The following is a 20,573-nucleotide window of genomic DNA, read 5'->3' as shown; positions in this document are numbered from 1 at the left end:
CAGGCACACATGGGACCACCAGATACTGCAGACATAACCTTGCTTGCACCAGTCCCGGGAGACACAATGAACTTCCCTGCCCAAGAGTCAGAAACCATGGAGGACACATCAGTGCAGGGTCTTGGCAAGACAGGGGAGCTGTGGCAAAGGCCTCCATGGTACTTGATGTCCCTAAGAGGACTCTGACCCGGAGGACTGAGGAAAACTCGGATAAGAATACAGCACAGTTCTTAGGAAGGACAGTTAGACCCTTTTTCCAAAACGGATGTTCTCCTGACGTTTTTCTAATGCATATTGGATACCACAGTGGACCTGTGTCCACTCTACATGACTGCCATTAGGTGACCTTCACCAAGTCATATGAGGATCTCACTAAGCACCCATTCCCCCAGCATTTCCGTACAGTAGTCAGATATGTCCTCTCTCTAAATGGAAAGGGAAAGCAATGAGCACCAGAAGACTTCAAGTGGAATTCCACCCTACAAGGCCATGCCAAGTTTGTATCCACCACTTAACAGCTATGCTTGGCCTCTAGGAGAGACAGCAACTATCACTGATATGCACCCATGGGCAGGAGGCCAGGAAGAACGTTCTCAAATTCCAATGACCTTAAGGTTCTTTTAGGAAGGAATGGAGGTGCACGTGTGCTACAACCGTTCTCTTTCATTCCACCCACAAGGTTCGCCAGCAGAGAGGCCAGCACAGCATGAAGACAAGAAGTATCAGGCATGATTCTCCTTGGATAAGTGTCTCCGGTCCGCATTCGAAGGGACTGTTGTTGGGTCTGGTAAGTGTCCGTGTGACAGGATTATAAAAACAGCATGCGTAGCAGCGATCGGTGGAGGCCTGGGTCAATGATGAAAACCTAATGTCACGAAGAGAGGTGATGACATAAAAATCATGCTCAATAGGATTACGCTGAGGCCCAGAAAAGAGGACAGGGGCATCATGGCCCGCTTCTCCTTCAGGCATTCTCAAGGGAGAGTTATGGTGGCCCTCTGGTGGTCCCCAAGGCCTCTTATTCAAAGGAGAGAACCTTGGCACACCTGGTGCACGTCTGGTTTGGGGCATTGAATGGCCACCAAAATGCACCTCGGGTGAAGTTCTACCCCTGGGCTTGGAGATGCTGCCCAACACAATCCTCAAGTCCTTGTCTTTGCTGTTGTCTTGCAGTCTTCTGGCACACCGTCTTAGACCCCACAGCTGCACCCCAGCCCTGAGGTAAGTGCCAATCGCTTGCATTTGACTTCCTAAAAGGCAGTGTGCTTCCACTAATTGGCAACAAAGCAAGTCTGAAATGATGGGTGTTGAAATAAGAAGGACCCACCCGCTGATGCAGACTAGAACTGGTTCGACACGGAAGCCTCCGTGTCCTGGGCAGTATATCAAAGTATGCTGGCTCGCAGCAATTACATTTTCCTGACCTCTTAGCAGCTGTGTCCGGAGAGAGGGAGCTATTGAGAGGGACAACTTGCATGATCCCTCTTCCTCACTGCTTGCAGTGGGATTACCGGAAAAGTGGTCCCCGTTGTTCAGTACTGGTTCTCAGCGGAGGCCATAGTTGAGAGGGAGTCTCAGATATCGATGTGCTCAAAATTACCATAGTCTCAATGTCTACAGCCTAGTGATGTCTGACGTAGGATATAGCCTGCACTTGTCTAGGAGAGTAATTTTCACTGGAAAGTTCGTTCTCAAGGACGTTGGGCCTGTGGATAGCTTCAAGATTCAGGTGTTCTTCCTAGGCACTGGATAGCCTTGAGGGTGTTTGTATCATCTCTACTTTGAGTTCGTTCTGCAATCCAACAGGAAGCACAGGCACACATGGGACCACCAGATACTGCTGACATAACCTTGCTTGCACCAGTCCCGGGAGACACAATGAACTTCCCTGCCCGAGAGTCAGAAACCATGGAGGACACATCAGTGCAGGGTCTTGGCAAGACAGGGGAGCTGTGGCAAAGGCCTCCATGGTACTTGATGTCCCTAAGAGGACTCTGACCCGGAGGACTGAGGAAAACTCGGATAAGAATCCAGCACAGTTCTTAGGAAGGACAGTTAGACCCTTTGCCAAAACGGATGTTCTCCTGTCGTTTTTCTAATGCATATTGGATACCACAGTGGACCTGTGTCCACTCTACATGACTGCCATTAGGTGACCTTCACCAAGTCATATGAGGATCTCACTAAGCACCCATTCCCCCAGCATTTCCGTACAGTAGTCAGATATGTCCTCTCTCTAAATGGAAAGGGAAAGCAATGAGCACCAGAAGACTTCAAGTGGAATTCCACCCTACAAGGCCATGCCAAGTTTGTATCCACCACTTAACAGCTATGCTTGGCCTCTAGGAGAGACAGCAACTATCACTGATATGCACGCATGGGCAGGAGGCCAGGAAGAACGTTCTCAAATTCCAATGACCTTAAGGTTCTTTTAGGAAGGAATGGAGGTGCACGTGTGCTACAACCGTTCTCTTTCATTCCACCCACAAGGTTCACCAGCAGAGAGGCCAGCACAGCATGAAGACAAGAAGTATCAGGCATGATTCTCCTTGGATAAGTGTCTCCGGTCCGCATTCGAAGGGACTGTTGTTGGGTCTGGTAAGTGTCCGTGTGACAGGATTATAAAAACAGCATGCGTAGCAGCGATCGGTGGAGGCCTGGGTCAATGATGAAAACCTAATGTCACGAAGAGAGGTGATGACATAAAAATCATGCTCAATAGGTATACGCTGAGGCCCAGAAAAGAGGACGGGGGCATCATGGCCCGCTTCTCCTTCAGGCATTCTCAAGGGAGAGTTATGGTGGCCCTCTGGTGGTCCCCAAGGCCTCTTATTCAAAGGAGAGAACCTTGGCACACCTGGTGCACGTCTGGTTTGGGGCATTGAATGGCCACCAAAATGCACCTCGGGTGAAGTTCTACCCCTGGGCATGGAGATGCTGCCCAACACAATCCTCAAGTCCTTGTCTTTGCTGTTGTCTTGCAGTCTTCTGGCACACCGTCTTAGACCCCACAGCTGCACCCCAGCCGTGAGGTAAGTGCCAATCGCTTGCATTTGACTTCCTAAAAGGCAGTGTGCTTCCACTAATTGGCAACAAAGCGAGTCTGAAATGATGGGTGTTGAAATAAGAAGGACCCACCCGCTGATGCAGACTAGAACTGGTTCGACACGGAAGCCTCCGTGTCCTGGGCAGTATATCAAAATATGCTGGCTCGCAGCAATTACATTTTCCTGACCTCTTAGCAGCTGTGTCTGGAGAGAGGAGCTATTGAGAGGGACAACTTGCATGATCCCTCTTCCTCACTGCTTGCAGTGGGATTATCGGAAAAGTGGTCTCTTTTGTTCAGTACTCGTTCTCAGCGGAGGCAATGGTTGAGAGGGAGGCCCAGATATCTATGTGCTCAAAATTACCATAGTCTCAATGTCTACAGCCTAGTGATGTCTGACGTAGGATATAGCCTGCACTTGGCTAGGAGAGTAATTTTCACTGGGAAGTTCGTTCTCAAGGACGTTGGGCCTGTGGATAGCTTCAAGATTCAGGTGTTCTTCCTAGGCACTGGATAGCCTTGAGGGTGTTTGTATCATCTCTACTTTGAGTTCGTTCTGCAATCCAACAGGAAGCACAGGCACACATGGGACCACCAGATACTGCAGACATAACCTTGCTTGCACCAGTCCCGGGAGACACAATGAACTTCCCTGCCCAAGAGTCAGAAACCATGGAGGACACATCAGTGCAGGGTCTTGGCAAGACAGGGGAGCTGTGGCAAAGGCCTCCATGGTACTTGATGTCCCTAAGAGGACTCTGACACGGAGGACTGAGGAAAACTCGGATAAGAATACAGCACAGTTCTTAGGAAGGACAGTTAGACCCTTTTTCCAAAACGGATGTTCTCCTGACGTTTTTCTAATGCATATTGGATACCACAGTGGACCTGTGTCCACTCTACATGACTGCCATTAGGTGACCTTCACCAAGTCATATGAGGATCTCACTAAGCACCCATTCCCCCAGCATTTCCGTACAGTAGTCAGATATGTCCTCTCTCTAAATGGAAAGGGAAAGCAATGAGCACCAGAAGACTTCAAGTGGAATTCCACCCTACAAGGCCATGCCACGTTTGTATCCACCACTTAACAGCTATGCTTGGCCTCTAGGAGAGACAGCAACTATCACTGATATGCATCCATGGGCAGGAGGCCAGGAAGAACGTTCTCAAATTCCAATGACCTTAAGGTTCTTTTAGGAAGGAATGGAGGTGCACGTGTGCTACAACCGTTCTCTTTCATTCCACCCACAAGGTTCACCAGCAGAGAGGCCAGCACAGCATGAAGACAAGAAGTATCAGGCATGATTCTCCTTGGATAAGTGTCTCCGGTCCGCATTCGAAGGGACTGTTGTTGGGTCTGGTAAGTGTCCGTGTGACAGGATTATAAAAACAGCATGCGTAGCAGCGATCGGTGGAGGCCTGGGTCAATGATGAAAACCTAATGTCATGAAGAGAGGTGATGACATAAAAATCATGCTCAATAGGATTACGCTGAGGCCCAGAAAAGAGGACGGGGGCATCATGGCCCGCTTCTCCTTCAGGCATTCTCAAGGGAGAGTTATGGTGGCCCTCTGGTGGTCCCCAAGGCCTCTTATTCAAAGGAGAGAACCTTGGCACACCTGGTGCACGTCTGGTTTGGGGCATTGAATGGCCACCAAAATGCACCTCGGGTGAAGTTCTACCCCTGGGCTTGGAGATGCTGCCCAACACAATCCTCAAGTCCTTGTCTTTGCTGTTGTCTTGCAGTCTTCTGGCACACCGTCTTAGACCCCACAGCTGCACCCCAGCCGTGAGGTAAGTGCCAATCGCTTGCATTTGACTTCCTAAAAGGCAGTGTGCTTCCACTAATTGGCAACAAAGCGAGTCTGAAATGATGGGTGTTGAAATAAGAAGGACCCACCCGCTGATGCAGACTAGAACTGGTTCGACACGGAAGCCTCCGTGTCCTGGGCAGTATATCAAAATATGCTGGCTCGCAGCAATTACATTTTCCTGACCTCTTAGCAGCTGTGTCTGGAGAGAGGAGCTATTGAGAGGGACAACTTGCATGATCCCTCTTCCTCACTGCTTGCAGTGGGATTATCGGAAAAGCGGTCTCCGTTGTTCAGTACTGGTTCTCAACGGAGGCCATGGTTGAGAGGGAGGCCCAGATATCTATGTGCTCAAAATTACCATAGTCTCAATGTCTACAGCCTAGTGATGTCTGACATAGGATATAGCCTGCACTTGTCTAGGAGAGTAATTTTCACTGGGAAGTTCGTTCTCAAGGACGTTGGGCCTGTGGATAGCTTCAAGATTCAGGTGTTCTTCCTAGGCACTGGATAGCCTTGAGGGTGTTTGTATCATCTCTACTTTGAGTTCGTTCTGCAATCCAACAGGAAGCACAGGCACACATGGGACCACCAGATACTGCAGACATAACCTTGCTTGCACCAGTCCCGGGAGACACAATGAACTTCCCTGCCCGAGAGTCAGAAACCCTGGAGGACACTTCAGTGCAGGGCCTTGGCAAGACAGGGGAGCTGTGGCAAAGGCCTCCATGGTACTTGATGTCCCTAAGAGGACTCTGACCCGGAGGACTGAGGAAAACTCGGATAAGAATCCAGCACAGTTCTTAGGAAAGACAGTTAGACCCTTTTTCCAAAACGGATGTTCTCCTGACGTTTTTCTAATGCATATTGGATACCACAGTGGACCTGTGTCCACTCTACATGACTGCCATTAGGTGACCTTCACCAAGTCATATGAGGATCTCACTAAGCACCCATTCCCCCAGCATTTCTGTACAGTAGTCAGATATGTCCTCTCTCTAAATGGAAAGGGAAACCAATGAGCACCAGAAGACTTCAAGTGGAATTCCACCCTACAAGGCCATGCCAAGATTGTATCCACCACTTAACAGCTATGCTTGGCCTCTAGGAGAGACAGCAACTATCACTGATATGCACCCATGGGCAGGAGGCCAGGAAGAACGTTCTCAAATTCCAATGACCTTAAGGTTCTTTTAGGAAGGAATGGAGGTGCACGTGTGCTACAACCGTTCTCTTTCATTCCACCCACAAGGTTCGCCAGCAGAGAGGCCAGCACAGCATGAAGACAAGAAGTATCAGGCATGATTCTCCTCGGATAAGTGTCTCCGGTCCGCATTCGAAGGGACTGTTGTTGGGTCTGGTAAGTGTCCGTGTGACAGGATTATAAAAACAGCATGCGTAGCAGCGATCGGTGGAGGCCTGGGTCAATGATGAAAACCTAATGTCACGAAGAGAGGTGATGACATAAAAATCATGCTCAATAGGATTACGCCGAGGCCCAGAAAAGAGGACGGGGGCATCATGGCCCGCTTCTCCTTCAGGCATTCTCAAGGGAGAGTTATGGTGGCCCTCTGGTGGTCCCCAAGGCCTCTTATTCAAAGGAGAGAACCTTGGCACACCTGGTGCACGACTGGTTTGGGGCATTGAATGGCCACCAAAATGCACCTCGGGTGAAGTTCTACCCCTGGGCTTGGAGATGCTGCCCAACACAATCCTCAAGTCCTTGTCTTTGCTGTTGTCTTGCAGTCTTCTGGCACACCGTCTTAGACCCCACAGCTGCACCCCAGCCCTGAGGTAAGTGCCAATCGCTTGCATTTGACTTCCTAAAAGGCAGTGTGCTTCCACTAATTGGCAACAAAGCTAGTCTGAAATGATGGATGTTGAAATAAGAAGGACCCACCCGCTGATGCAGACTAGAACTGGTTCGACACGGAAGCCTTCGTGTCCTGGGCAGTATATCAAAGTATGCTGGCTCGCAGCAATTACATTCTCCTGACCTCTTAGCAGCTGTGTCCGGAGAGAGGGAGCTATTGAGAGGGACAACTTGCATGATCCCTCTTCCTCACTGCTTGCAGTGGGATTATCGGAAAAGCGGTCTCCGTTGTTCAATACTGGTTCTCAGCGGAGGCCATGGTTTAGAGGGAGGCCCAGATATCTATGTGCTCAAAATTACCATAGTCTCAATGTCTACAGCCTAGTGATGTCTGACGTAGGATATAGCCTGCACTTGTCTAGGAGAGTAATTTTCACTGGGAAGTTCGTTCTCAAGGACGTTGGTCCTGTGGATAGCTTCAAGATTCAGGTGTTCTTCCTAGGCACTGGATAGCCTTGAGGGTGTTTGTATCATCTCTACTTTGAGTTCGTTCTGCAATCCAACAGGAAGCACAGGCACACATGGGACCACCAGATACTGCAGACATAACCTTGCTTGCACCAGTCCCGGGAGACACAATGAATTTCCCTGCCTGAGAGTCAGAAACCCTGGAGGACACTTCAGTGCAGGGCCTTGGCAAGACAGGGGAGCTGTGGCAAAGGCCTCCATGGTACTTGATGTCCCTAAGAGGACTCTGACCCGGAGGACTGAGGAAAACTCGGATAAGAATCCAGCACAGTTCTTAGGAAAGACAGTTAGACCCTTTTTCCAAAACGGATGTTCTCCTGACGTTTTTCTAATGCATATTGGATACCACAGTGGACCTGAGTCCACTCTACATGACTGCCATTAGGTGACCTTCACCAAGTCATATGAGGATCTCACTAAGCACCCATTCCCCCAGCATTTCCGTACAGTAGTCAGATATGTCCTCTCTCTAAATGGAAAGGGAAAGCAATGAGCACCAGAAGACTTCAAGTGGAATTCCACCCTACAAGGCCATGCCAAGTTTGTATCCACCACTTAACAGCTATGCTTGGCCTCTAGGAGAGACAGCAACTATCACTGATATGCACCCATGGGCAGGAGGCCAGGAAGAACGTTCTCAAATTCCAATGACCTTAAGGTTCTTTTAGGAAGGAATGGAGGTGCACGTGTGCTACAACCGTTCTCTTTCATTCCACCCACAAGGTTCGCCAGCAGAGAGGCCAGCACAGCATGAAGACAAGAAGTATCAGGCATGATTCTCCTTGGATAAGTGTCTCCGGTCCGCATTCGAAGGGACTGTTGTTGGGTCTGGTAAGTGTCCGTGTAACAGGATTATAAAAACAGCATGCGTAGCAGCGATCGGTGGAGGCCTGGGTCAATGATGAAAACCTAATGTCACGAAGAGAGGTGATGACATAAAAATCATGCTCAATAGGATTACGCTGAGGCCCAGAAAAGAGGACGGGGGCATCATGGCCCGCTTCTCCTTCAGGCATTCTCAAGGGAGAGTTATGGTGGCCCTCTGGTGGTCCCCAAGGCCTCTTATTCAAAGGAGAGAACCTTGGCACACCTGGTGCACGTCTGGTTTAGGGCATTGAATGGCCACCAAAATGCACCTCGGGTGAAGTTCTACCCCTGGGCTTGGAGATGCTGCCCAACACAATCCTCAAGTCCTTGTCTTTGCTGTTGTCTTGCAGTCTTCTGGCACACCGTCTTAGACCCCACAGCTGCACCCCAGCCCTGAGGTAAGTGCCAATCGCTTGCATTTGTCTTCCTAAAAGGCAGTGTGCTTCCACTAATTGGCAACAAAGCGAGTCTGAAATGATGGGTGTTGAAATAAGAAGGACCCACCCGCTGATGCAGACTAGAACTGGTTCGACACGGAAGCCTCCCTGTCCTGGGCAGTATATCAAAGTATGCTGGCTCGCAGCAATTACATTCTCCTGACCTCTTAGCAGCTGTGGCCGGAGAGAAGGAGCTATTGAGAGGGACAGCTTGCATGATCCCTCTTCCTCACTGCTTGCAGTGAGATTATCGGAAAAGCGGTCTCTTTTGTTCAGTACAGGTTCTCAGCGGAGGCCATGGTTGAGAGGGAGGCCCAGATATCTATGTGCTCAAAATTACCATAGTCTCAATGTCTACAGCCTAGTGATGTCTGACGTAGGATATAGCCTGCACTTGTCTAGGAGAGTAATTTTCACTGGGAAGTTCGTTCTCAAGGACGTTGGGCCTGTGGATAGCTTCAAGATTCAGGTGTTCTTCCTAGGCACTGGATAGGCTTGAGGGTGTTTGTATCATCTCTACTTTGAGTTCGTTCTGCAATCCAACAGGAAGCACAGGCACACATGGGACCACCAGATACTGCTGACATAACCTTGCTTGCACCAGTCCCGGGAGACACAATGAACTTCCCTGCCCGAGAGTCAGAAACCATGGAGGACACTTCAGTGCAGGGCCTTGGCAAGACAGGGGAGCTGTGGCAAAGGCCTCCATGGTACTTGATGTCCCTAAGAGGACTCTGACCCGGAGGACTGAGGAAAACTCGGATAAGAATCCAGCACAGTTCTTAGGAAGGACAGTTAGACCCTTTGCCAAAACGGATGTTCTCCTGTCGTTTTTCTAATGCATATTGGATACCACAGTGGACCTGTGTCCACTCTACATGACTGCCATTAGGTGACCTTCACCAAGTCATATGAGGATCTCACTAAGCACCCATTCCCCCAGCATTTCCGTACAGTAGTCAGATATGTCCTCTCTCTAAATGGAAAGGGAAACCAATGAGCACCAGAAGACTTCAAGTGGAATTCCACCCTACAAGGCCATGCCAAATTTGTATCCACCACTTAACACCTCTGCTTGGCCTCTAGCAGAGACAGCAACTATCACTGATATGCACCCATGGGCAGGAGGCCAGGAAGAACGTTCTCAAATTCCAATGACATTAAGGTTCTTTTAGGAAGGAATGGAGGTGCACGTGTGCTACAACCGTTCTCTTTCATTCCACCCACAAGGTTCGCCAGCAGAGAGGCCAGCACAGCATGAAGACAAGAAGTATCAGGCATGATTCTCCTTGGATAAGTGTCTCCGGTCCGCATTCGAAGGGACTGTTGTTGGGTCTGGTAAGTGTCCGTGTGACAGGATTATAAAAACAGCATGCGTAGCAGCGATCGGTGGAGGCCTGGGTCAATGATGAAAACCTAATGTCACGAAGAGAGGTGATGACATAAAAATCATGCTCAATAGGATTACGCTGAGGCCCAGAAAAGAGGACGGGGGCATCATGGCCCGCTTCTCCTTCAGGCATTCTCAAGGGAGAGTTATGGTGGCCCTCTGGTGGTCCCCAAGGCCTCTTATTCAAAGGAGAGAACCTTGGCACACCTGGTGCACGTCTGGTTTGGGGCATTGAATGGCCACCAAAATGCACCTCGGGTGAAGTTCTACCCCTGGGCTTGGAGATGCTGCCCAACACAATCCTCAAGTCCTTGTCTTTGCTGTTGTCTTGCAGTCTTCTGGCACACCGTCTTAGACCCCACAGCTGCATCCCAGCCCTGAGGTAAGTGCCAATCGCTTGCATTTGACTTCCTAAAAGGCAGTGTGCTTCCACTAATTGGCAACAAAGCTAGTCTGAAATGATGGGTGTTGAAATAAGAAGTACCCACCCGCTGATGCAGACTAGAACTGGTTCGACACGGAAGCCTCCGTGTCCTGGGCAGTATATCAAAGTATGCTGGCTCGCAGCAATTACATTCTCCTGACCTCTTAGCAGCTGTGGCCGAAGAGAGGGAGCTATTGAGAGGGACAAGTTGCATGATCCCTCTTCCTCACTGCTTGCAGTGGGATTATCGGAAAAGCGGTCTCCGTTGTTCAATACTGGTTCTCAGCGGAGGCCATGGTTTAGAGGGAGGCCCAGATATCTATGTGCTCAAAATTACCATAGTCTCAATGTCTACAGCCTAGTGATGTCTGACGTAGGATATAGCCTGCACTTGTCTAGGAGAGTAATTTTCACTGGGAAGTTCGTTCTCAAGGACGTTGGTCCTGTGGATAGCTTCAAGATTCAGGTGTTCTTCCTAGGCACTGGATAGCCTTGAGGGTGTTTGTATCATCTCTACTTTGAGTTCGTTCTGCAATCCAACAGGAAGCACAGGCACACATGGGACCACCAGATACTGCAGACATAACCTTGCTTGCACCAGTCCCGGGAGACACAATGAACTTCCCTGCCCGAGAGTCAGAAACCCTGGAGGACACTTCAGTGCAGGGCCTTGGCAAGACAGGGGAGCTGTGGCAAAGGCCTCCATGGTACTTGATGTCCCTAAGAGGACTCTGACCCGGAGGACTGAGGAAAACTCGGATATGAATCCAGCACAGTTCTTAGGAAGGACAGTTAGACCCTTTTTCCAAAACGGATGTTCTCCTGACGTTTTTCTAATGCATATTGGATACCACAGTGGACCTGAGTCCACTCTACATGACTGCCATTAGGTGACCTTCACCAAGTCATATGAGGATCTCACTAAGCACCCATTCCCCCAGCATTTCCGTACAGTAGTCAGATATGTCCTCTCTCTAAATGGAAAGGGAAAGCAATGATCACCAGAAGACTTCAAGTGGAATTCCACCCTACAAGGCCATGCCAAGTTTGTATCCACCACTTAACAGCTATGCTTGGCCTCTAGGAGAGACAGCAACTATCACTGATATGCACCCATGGGCAGGAGGCCAGGAAGAACGTTCTCAAATTCCAATGACCTTAAGGTTCTTTTAGGAAGGAATGGAGGTGCACGTGTGCTACAACCGTTCTCTTTCATTCCACCCACAAGGTTCGCCAGCAGAGAGGCCAGCACAGCATGAAGACAAGAAGTATCAGGCATGATTCTCCTTGGATAAGTGTCTCCGGTCCACATTCGAAGGGACTGTTGTTGGGTCTGGTAAGTGTCCGTGTGACAGGATTATAAAAACAGCATGCGTAGCAGCGATTGGTGGAGGCCTGGGTCAATGATGAAAACCTAATGTCACGAAGAGAGGTGATGACATAAAAATCATGCTCAATAGGATTACGCTGAGGCCCAGAAAAGAGGACGGGGGCATCATGGCCCGCTTCTCCTTCAGGCATTCTCAAGGGAGAGTTATGGTGGCCCTAAGGTCCCCAAGGCCTCTTATTCAAAGGAGAGAACCTTGGCACACCTGGTGCACGTCTGCTTTGGGGCATTGAATGGCCACCAAAATGCACCTCGGGTGAAGTTCTACCCCTGGGCTTGGAGATGCTGCCCAACACAATCCTCAAGTCCTTGTCTTTGCTGTTGTCTTGCAGTCTTCTGGCACACCGTCTTAGACCCCACAGCTGCACCCCAGCCCGGAGGTAAGTGCCAATCGCTTGCATTTGACTTCCTAAAAGGCAGTGTGCTTCCACTAATTGGCAACAAAGTGAGTCTGAAATGATGGGTGTTGAAGTAAGAAGGACCCACCCGCTGATGCAGACTAGAACTGGTTCGACACGGAAGCCTCCGTGTCCTGGGCAGTATATCAAAGTATGCTGGCTCGCAGCAATTACATTTTCCTGACCTCTTAGCAGCTGTGTCCAGAGAGAGGGAGCTATTGAGAGGGACAACTTGCATGATCCCTCTTCGTCACTGCTTGCAGTGGGATTATCGGAAAAGTGGTCTCCGTTGTTCAGTACTGGTTCTCAGCGGAGTCCATGGTTGAGAGGGAGGCCCAGATATCGATGTGCTCAAAATTACCATAGTCTCAATGTCTACAGCCTAGTGATGTCTGACGTAGGATATAGCCTGCACTTGTCTAGGAGAGTAATTTTCACTGGGAAGTTCGTTCTCAAGGACGTTGGGCCTGTGGATAGCTTCAAGATTCAGGTGTTCTTCCTAGGCACTGGATAGCCTTGAGGGTGTTTGTATCATCTCTACTTTGAGTTCGTTCTGCAATCCAACAGGAAGCACAGGCACACATGGGACCACCAGATACTGCAGACATAACCTTGCTTGCACCATTCCCGGGAGACACAATGAACTTCCCTGCCCAAGAGTCAGAAACCCTGGAGGACACTTCAGTGCCGGGCCTTGGCAAGACAAGGGGGCTGTGGCAAAGGCCTCCATGGTACTTGATGTCCCTAAGAGGACTCTGACCCGGAGGACTGAGGAAAACTCGGAAAAGAATCCTGGCATTTCTTAGGGAGGACATTAAGACCCTTTGCCAAAACGGATGTTCTCCTGACTTTTTTCTTTTTTTCTATTTTCACTTCTTTTCTCTTTTTTTTCTTTATAAATGTATTATTTTTACATCTCTATGGTTATCCCATCCCTTGTACCCTCCCATTCTTCTTTTGCTTTTATTTTCCCGTTATTCTCCTCCCCTATGACTGTTTCTAAGGGGGATTACCTCCCCGTATATATGCTCATAGGTAACCAGCCTCTTCTCAGTATCCTGCTGTCCTTCCTCTGCGTGCCACCAGATCTCCCCCTCCAGGGAATATGGTCAAATATCAGGCACCAGAGTACGTGAGAAAGTCATATCCCACTCTCCACTCAATTGTGGAGACTGTTCTGACCATTGGCTAGATCTGTGTAGGGCTTTAAAGTTTACCACTTGTATTGTGCTTGGATGGTGCCTTATTTGGAGCAGGACCTCTGGGCCCAAATCTGTCTACCATAATGTTCTACTTGTAGGTTTCTAGTTCCCTCTGGATCCTTCTACTTTGCTATTCTCCCATGCTTCTCTCATCCAGAGTCTCAATGGGATATCCTCCCCTCTGTCCCAGTTTCCTCGTAAGTGAAGGCTTTCATGGGACATCCCCCTTGGGCTACTATGCAGATATAAGTGAGTATATACCATTTTAGTCTTTCTTCTTCTGGCTTAACTCACTCATTATGATCATTTCTAGCTCAATCCATTTGTCCACAAATTTCAGGAATTCCTTGTTTTTAATAGCTGAGTAGTATTCCATAGTGTATATGTTCCACAGTTTCTTTATCCATTCTTCTACTGAGGGACACTTAGGCTGTTTTCATGATCTGGCTACTATGATTAAGGCTGCTATGAACATGGTTGAGGAAATGTTCTTGTTATGTGCTGGAGCATCTTCTGCATAAACTCCAAGTAGTGGAATTGCTGGGTTGTGAGGAAGCCCTATTCCCATTTTTCTCAGATAGCACCAGATAGTTTTCCAAAGTGGCTGTACTAGTTTGCATTCCCACCAGCAATGAAGGAGTTTTCCTCTCTCCCCACATCCTTGCCAGCATGTGGTGTCACTTGATTTTTTTTTATTTTAGCCATTCTGATGGGTGTAAGATGGAATCTCAGAGTTGTTTTGATTTGCATTGTCTGGATGACTAAGGAGGTTGAGCATTTCTTTAAGTGTTTCTCAGCCCTTTGATATTCCTCTGTTGAGAATTCTCTGTTTAGTTCCAAGCCCCATTTCTCATTTGGGTTATTTGGTTTGGTGGTGTTTAATTTCATGAGTTCTTTATATATTTTGGATATTAGACCTTTGTCAGATGTAGGGTTGGTGAAGATCTTTTCCCAGTCTGTAGGCTGTCCCTTTGTTCTCTTGACAGTGTCTCCTGCCTTAGAGAAACTTTTCAGCCTCATGAGGTCCCATTTATTAATTGTTGACATTAAGGCCTGGGCTGTTAGTGTTCTGTTCAGGAAGTTATCTCCTGTGCCAATATGTTCCAGGCTCTTCCCTACTTTTTCTTCTCTCTGACTTAGTGTCTCTGGTTTTATGTTGAAGTCTTTAATCCACTTGGATTTGAGTTTTGTGCAAGGTAACAAATATGTGTCCAGTTGCATTTTTTTACACATAGACATCCAGTTAGACCAGCACCATTTGTTGAAGATGCTATCCTTTTTCCATTGAATGAATTTGGCTTCTTTGTCAAAAATCAAGTCACCATATGTATGTGGATTCATATCTGCGTCTTCGATTCGATTCCACTGATCAACCAGCCTGTTGCTGTGCCAGTACCATGCTGTTTTAATTACTATTGCTTTATAGTACAGTTTGAGATCAGGTATGGAGATTCCTCCAGAGCACCTTTTATTGTACAAGACTGTTTTTGCTATTCTGGGTTTTTTTTCCATATGAAGTTCAGAATTGAACTTTCAATGTCTTTAAAAATTGTGTAGGTATTTTGATAGAAATTGCATTGAATCTGTAGATTGCTTTTGGTAGGATGGCCATTTTTACTATGTTAATTCTTCCAATCCATAAGCAAGGAAGATCATTCCATCTTCTCATGTCATCTTCAATCTCTTTCTTCAGAGTTTTGAAAATTTTTTCAAACAAGGCCTTCACTTGCTTAGTTAGAGTAACTCCTAAATATTTCATATTGCTTGTGGCTAATGTGAAGGGTGTGGTTTTCCTCATTTCTTCCTCTGCAAGCTTGTCATTTGTGTATAGGAAGGCTACAGACTTTTTTGAGTTAACTTTGTATCCAGCCAATTTGCTGAAGGTGTTTATCAGCTGTAGGAGTTCTCTGGTGGAATTTTGAGGGTCACTTATGTAGACTATCATATCATCTGCAAATAGGGATAATTTGACTTCCTCCTTTCCCATTTGAATACCCTTGATCTCCTTTTGTTGAATTATTGCTCTGGCTAGAACTTCGAGTACTATATTGAAGAGATATGGAGAGAGTGGGCAGCCTTGCCTTGTTCCTGATTTTAGAGGAAATTCCTTGAGTATCTCACTATTTACTTTGTTTTGGCTATTGGCTTGCTGTATATAGCCTTTATTTTGTTGAGGAAAGTGCCTTGTATCCCCGATCTCTCTAAAACTTTAAACATGAATGGGTGTTGGATTTTATCAAATGCTTTCCCTGCATCTAAAGAGATGATCATGTGGTTTTTTATTTTCAATTTGTTTATATGGTGGATTACATTGATGGATTTCTGTATATTAAACCATCCCTGCATGCCTGGAATGAAGCCTACTTGGTCATGATGAATGATATCTTTGATGTCTTCTTGTATTTGTTTTGCAACTATTTTATTTAGTATTTTTGCATCAATGTTCATAAGAGAAATTGGTCTGAAATTCTCTTTCTTTGTTGAGTCTTTGTGAGGTTTAGGTATCAATGTGACTATGGCCTTATAGAATGAATTTGGTAATATTCTGTCCATTTCTATCTTTTGTAGTAGCTTGTAGAGTATCGGTATTAGCTCACCCTTGAAGGTCTGGTAGAATTCTGCACTGTCTGCACTGAAACCATCTGGCCCTGGGTTTTTTTTTGGGGGGGGGGTTGGGAGACTATCAATGATTGCTTCAATTTCTGTAGGGGAAATGGGACTATTTAGCTTGTTTATCTGTTCTTCTCTCAACTTTGGCAAGTGAAATTGTTCAAGAAAATCGTCCATTTCCCTTACATTTTCAAATTTTGTGGCATATATGCCTTCAAAGTAGGATCTTATGATTCTTTGTATTTCGTCAGTGTCTGTTGTTATGTCTCCCTTTTCATTTCTGATTTTGTTGATTTCAATACTGTCTCTCTGCCTTTTAGTTAGTTTGGCTAATGGTCTGTCTATCTTGTTGATTTTCTCAAAGAACCAGCTCTTGGTTTTGTTGATTCTTTGGACTGTTTTCTTAGTTTCTAATTTGTTAATTTCACCCCTGAGTTTGATTATTTCCAGACATCTACTCCTTTTGGGTATTTCGGCTTCTTTTTTTCTAGGGCTTCCAGTTGTGTCGTTCAGGTGCTTATGTGCGATGTTTCCAATTTCTCTTTAAAGCACGTAGTGCTATGAATTTTCCTCTTAGCACTGCTTTCATTGTATCCCACAAATTTGGGTATGTTTTCCTTCATTTTCATTGAATTTCAGAAACTCCTTGATTTCTTTCTTTATTTCTTCCCTGACCCAGGTGTCATTTAGCAGAGAGTTGTTTAGTTTCCACATACGTGTAGGCTTTTTGTTATTTCTGTTGTTGTTGAATTGTAGCCTAAGCCCATGGTGATCTGATAGGATACAAGGTATTATCTTAATCCTCTTGTATCTGTTGAGGCTTGCTTTGTGACCTATGATGTGATCAATTTTGGAGAAGGTTCCATGCAGTGCAGAGACGAAGGTATATTCTTTCTTGTTTGGGTGAAAGGTTCTATAGATATCTGTTAGATCCATTTGACCCATGGCATTGGTTAATGTTGTTATTTCTCAGCTTAATTTCTGTTTCAATGACTTGTCCTTCAGTGAGAGTGGGGTGTTGAAGTCTCCCACTATTATTATGTGGGGATCGATGTGTGGTTTAAGCCTTTTTAGCAGATCTTTTACAAATGTGGGTGCCCTTGTATTGGGAGCATGGATGTTCAGAATTGTGATGTCATCTTGGTTGACTTTACCTTTGATGACTATGAAGTGTCCATCCTCATCCCTTTTGATTAATTTTGGTCGAAAATCTATTTTATTCGATATTAAAATGGCTATGCCTGCTTGCTTCTTGTGACCATTTGCTTGGAATATTTTTTCCAACCTTTTATCCTGAGGTAATGCCTATCATTATGGGTGAGATGTGTTTCTTGAATGCAGAAGAATGTTGGATCTTGTTTATGCACCCATTCAGTTAGTCTGTGTCTTTTTATTGGAGAATTGGGACCATTGATGTTAAGAGATATTAATGACCAGTGACTGTTAAGAGTCTTAATTTTGATGTTGGTTCCAGTCTAGCATCTGTGTAGTTGTGTTTTTGCCATGGTATAGTTATCTATTTCCTGAGTAGTTTTGGTTGTAGCTTGACCCTTTGGGATGGAGTTTTCCTTCTAGTACCTTCTGTAAAGCTGGATTTGCGGATAGGTACTATTTGAATTTGGTTTTGTCATGGAATATTATGTTTTCTCCATCAATGGTTATTGATAGTTTTGCTAGGTAAAGTAGTCTGGCCTGGCATCTGTGGTCTCTTAGGGTTTGCAGGATCTCTGTCCAGGCCCTTCTGGCTTTGATGGTCTCTGCTGAGAAGTCGGGTGTAATTCTGATAGGTTTGCCATTAAATGTTATTTGGCCCTTTTCCCTTGCAGCTTTTAATATTTTTCTTTGTTCTCTAGGTTTTGTGTTTTTATTGTTATGTGACAGGCAGTTTTTCTTTTCTGGTCAATTCTATTTGGTGTTCTGTATGCCTCTTGTATGTTTTTAGGCATCTCTTTCTTTAGATTGGGGAAATTTTCTTCTATGATTTTGTTGAGAATAGTTTCTGGGCCTTGGAGTCTGATATCGTCTCTTTCTTCAATGCCTATTATCCTCAGATTTCTTTTCATTGTGTCCTTAATTTCTTGGATGTTTTTTGTCAGGAGTTTTCCAGATTTGGCATTTTCTTTAATGGTTGCTTCAAGGTCTGTGATTGTATCTTCTAGACCTGAGATTCGTTCTTCCATCTCTTGGATTCTGTTAGAAAAGCTCACCTCTGTGTCACTCACCTTCTTCTCTGAGGTCTCACGTTCTCATTTTTCTTCTGTCTGTGTGTTTATCATTGAATCCATTTTCATCTTCATATCTTGAACAGATTTTTTTATTTCTTTCATCTGATTTTTTGTATATTCCTGAGTTTCTTCCATTTTTGCTTTATAGGTCTTCAGAGCATGAACCGTTTTATTTATTTCTTTCATCTGGTTGTTTGCATTTTCCTGAAAAATTTTTCAGTTCCGCCCTATGTACTTATTTTATGTCACTCCTCTGTTTGGGTACGTCTTCCTGCATTTGATTATGAATTTTATTTGTCTCCTCCATTATCATCCTCATTACCAAGGATTTGAGGTCATTTTCTTGTGTTTCCCTTGTATTTGGGTTATCTGGGTTGTTTTCTTTGGAATAGCTGGAAAGTGGAGATACCAGGTTGTTTGGGGGTTTTTTGCATACGCTTGTACGCTGTCCGTTAGACATCTTGACATCTCTCTTTTCATTGGGTAACTTCCAGAGTTGGATGGAGGGAGTCTGATGATAGATTCACTTGTTTTCTCATGATCTCCATAGGCTGGAAGCTCTGATGCTTCACTGGTGTGGATGGCAGGAGGTTAGCCCTGTCATTTTGGACTCTCACAGCCAGTGATCCTCAGCTCCCCTTTGCTGTGGGTCTTGAAATCATTCTGGGTCTCCAAATGAGCATTGGGTCAGTCCAAGGTATCCACGGCCTTCCATGTCCCCTGCCAAGGCCAGCCAGGGACACTGGGCCCGAACCACGCATTGAGCTCAGCTAAATTCTCAGGGCCTGAACCGTCTGCCACAGCAGAAGAACTGCAGCTGCACTGAGCTCGTGCCTTCAGTGGAACTGAGCGCTCCACCCCACCTGCGTCACAGCAGGAGAACTGCGGCTGCGCTGAGCAAGTGCCTTTGGTAGAACTGAGTGCTCCACCCAGCCTGCACCATAGCAGGAGAACTGCGGCTTAAATGAGCTTGCGCTTCCAGTGGAACTGAGCACTCCACCAGCCTTCGTCACAGCAGGAGAACAGTGGTTGCCCTGAGCTCATGCCTCCAGTAGAACTGAGCGCTCTGCCCTGCCTGCATTACAGCAGGAGAACTGCGGCTGCACTGAGCAAGCGCCTCCAGTGGAACTGAGCACTCTGCCCGGCCTGCATCACAGCAGGGGAGCTGTGGCTGCGCTGAGGTAGTGCCTCAGGTAGAATTGCTTGCTGAGCTGAGCCAGCGTCTCCACGGCACAGCGCACTGAGTGAACCTGGGACTCTGGGGCTGAACTGTCCGCCGAGTCCAGTTTGGGTCTCAAGACACCACTCGACCCAAATCCTGTCCAGAGTCCCCTCTCCTGCAGCAACTCCCACCAGCCACTATACCAATTGCCTCCACCATAAGGCTCTGAGCTGCAAACCTCAGCCGCTGCCTCTGCTGACTCTGGTGCCACTGGTGCCACTGCTGCTGCTGCTGCCTCTGCCACTGCTGCTCCGCGCTTCTCCCCTGAGCAAGGCCATGCAGGTCCTCCGCACCCTGGTCCCTCTGAACCATGGAGCACTCCTGCTGCCATGGTGTGGGGACCTTGGTTTTCCTGGCTCAGAAATCTTTGCAATTCCCTGAATTGTTCACTGGAGCTTCCAAACACAGTCCACACTGCTCGCCACCATCTTGGATCCGAGCATGGCAGGTTTTTATAGGCTGGTTTTGTTGAACCCGTAATGATGATGATGCAAAGCTGACCTTGCAGCTAGGTTGGTTTGCTCAGTTGCATGAGTACTAAGTGGTATCCTTAGGACACAGGGCTGGAGGTCTGCGCATGCCTGCTATTCCAAGGAGCTGTGCCCCTTCACAGCAGTGCTGCATCTGGTCACTATATTCTTTCTTTGTTTTGTATGTTTAGTGTTTTATTATGTGGCAAATAAACTTTGTTCTGACCCAATCTATTTGGTATTCTCTATGCTTCTTATACGTTTATAGGCATTTCCTTCTTAAGATTAGGAAATTTTTCTTTGTTGAAAACATTTTCTGGGCCATTGAGCTGAGTTCCTTCTTCCTCCATACCTACTATTCTTGGGATTGGTCTTCTCATAATGTGTCCGATTTTATGGGTATTTTGTGTTGGGGTTTTTTGAGATTGAACATTTTCTTTGACAAGTATATCTATTTCTTCCATTGTAACTTCAACACAGGAGATTCTTTCTTCTGTTTCTTATATTCTGTTGATAAACCTTGCCTCTGTAGTTCTTGTTCAAATTCCTAAAGCTTTTGTTTCTATAATTCCCTCACTTTGTGTTTTATTTACTGCTTCTATTTTCATGTTCAGGTCTTGAACAGTTTTATTTCTTTCTTTTAACTGTTCATGTTTCCTTGGCTTTAATGTATTTATTCATATCCTCTAATTGTTTTTATTTTCTTGGGTCTCTTTAAGGTGATTATTAATCTCCTCTTT

At 46.4% G+C, this 20,573-nt stretch overlaps 1 long non-coding RNA gene across 22 annotated transcripts in view; it reads left to right on the top strand.

Moving 5' to 3' along the window:
- Nucleotides 1–8,417: 8,417 nt before the first annotated feature.
- LOC311588006 overlaps nucleotides 8,418–20,573 on the top strand; it is a 119,995-nt gene continuing 107,839 nt past the window's right edge. For all 22 annotated transcript variants that reach the window (XR_014776034.1, XR_014776035.1, XR_014776036.1 and 19 more), the window contains exon 1: nucleotides 8,418–8,466. This is a non-coding gene — a long non-coding RNA (uncharacterized lncRNA). The remainder of the gene's footprint in view (nucleotides 8,467–20,573) is intronic.

Source organism: Acomys minous, assembly GCF_964271855.1.
Source record: "Acomys minous genome assembly, chromosome: 2".
Taxonomy (NCBI): Eukaryota; Metazoa; Chordata; class Mammalia; order Rodentia; family Muridae; genus Acomys; species Acomys minous.
The sequence above is the reverse complement of the archived record's forward strand: the minus strand, read 5'-3'. Positions and strand labels throughout refer to the sequence as shown.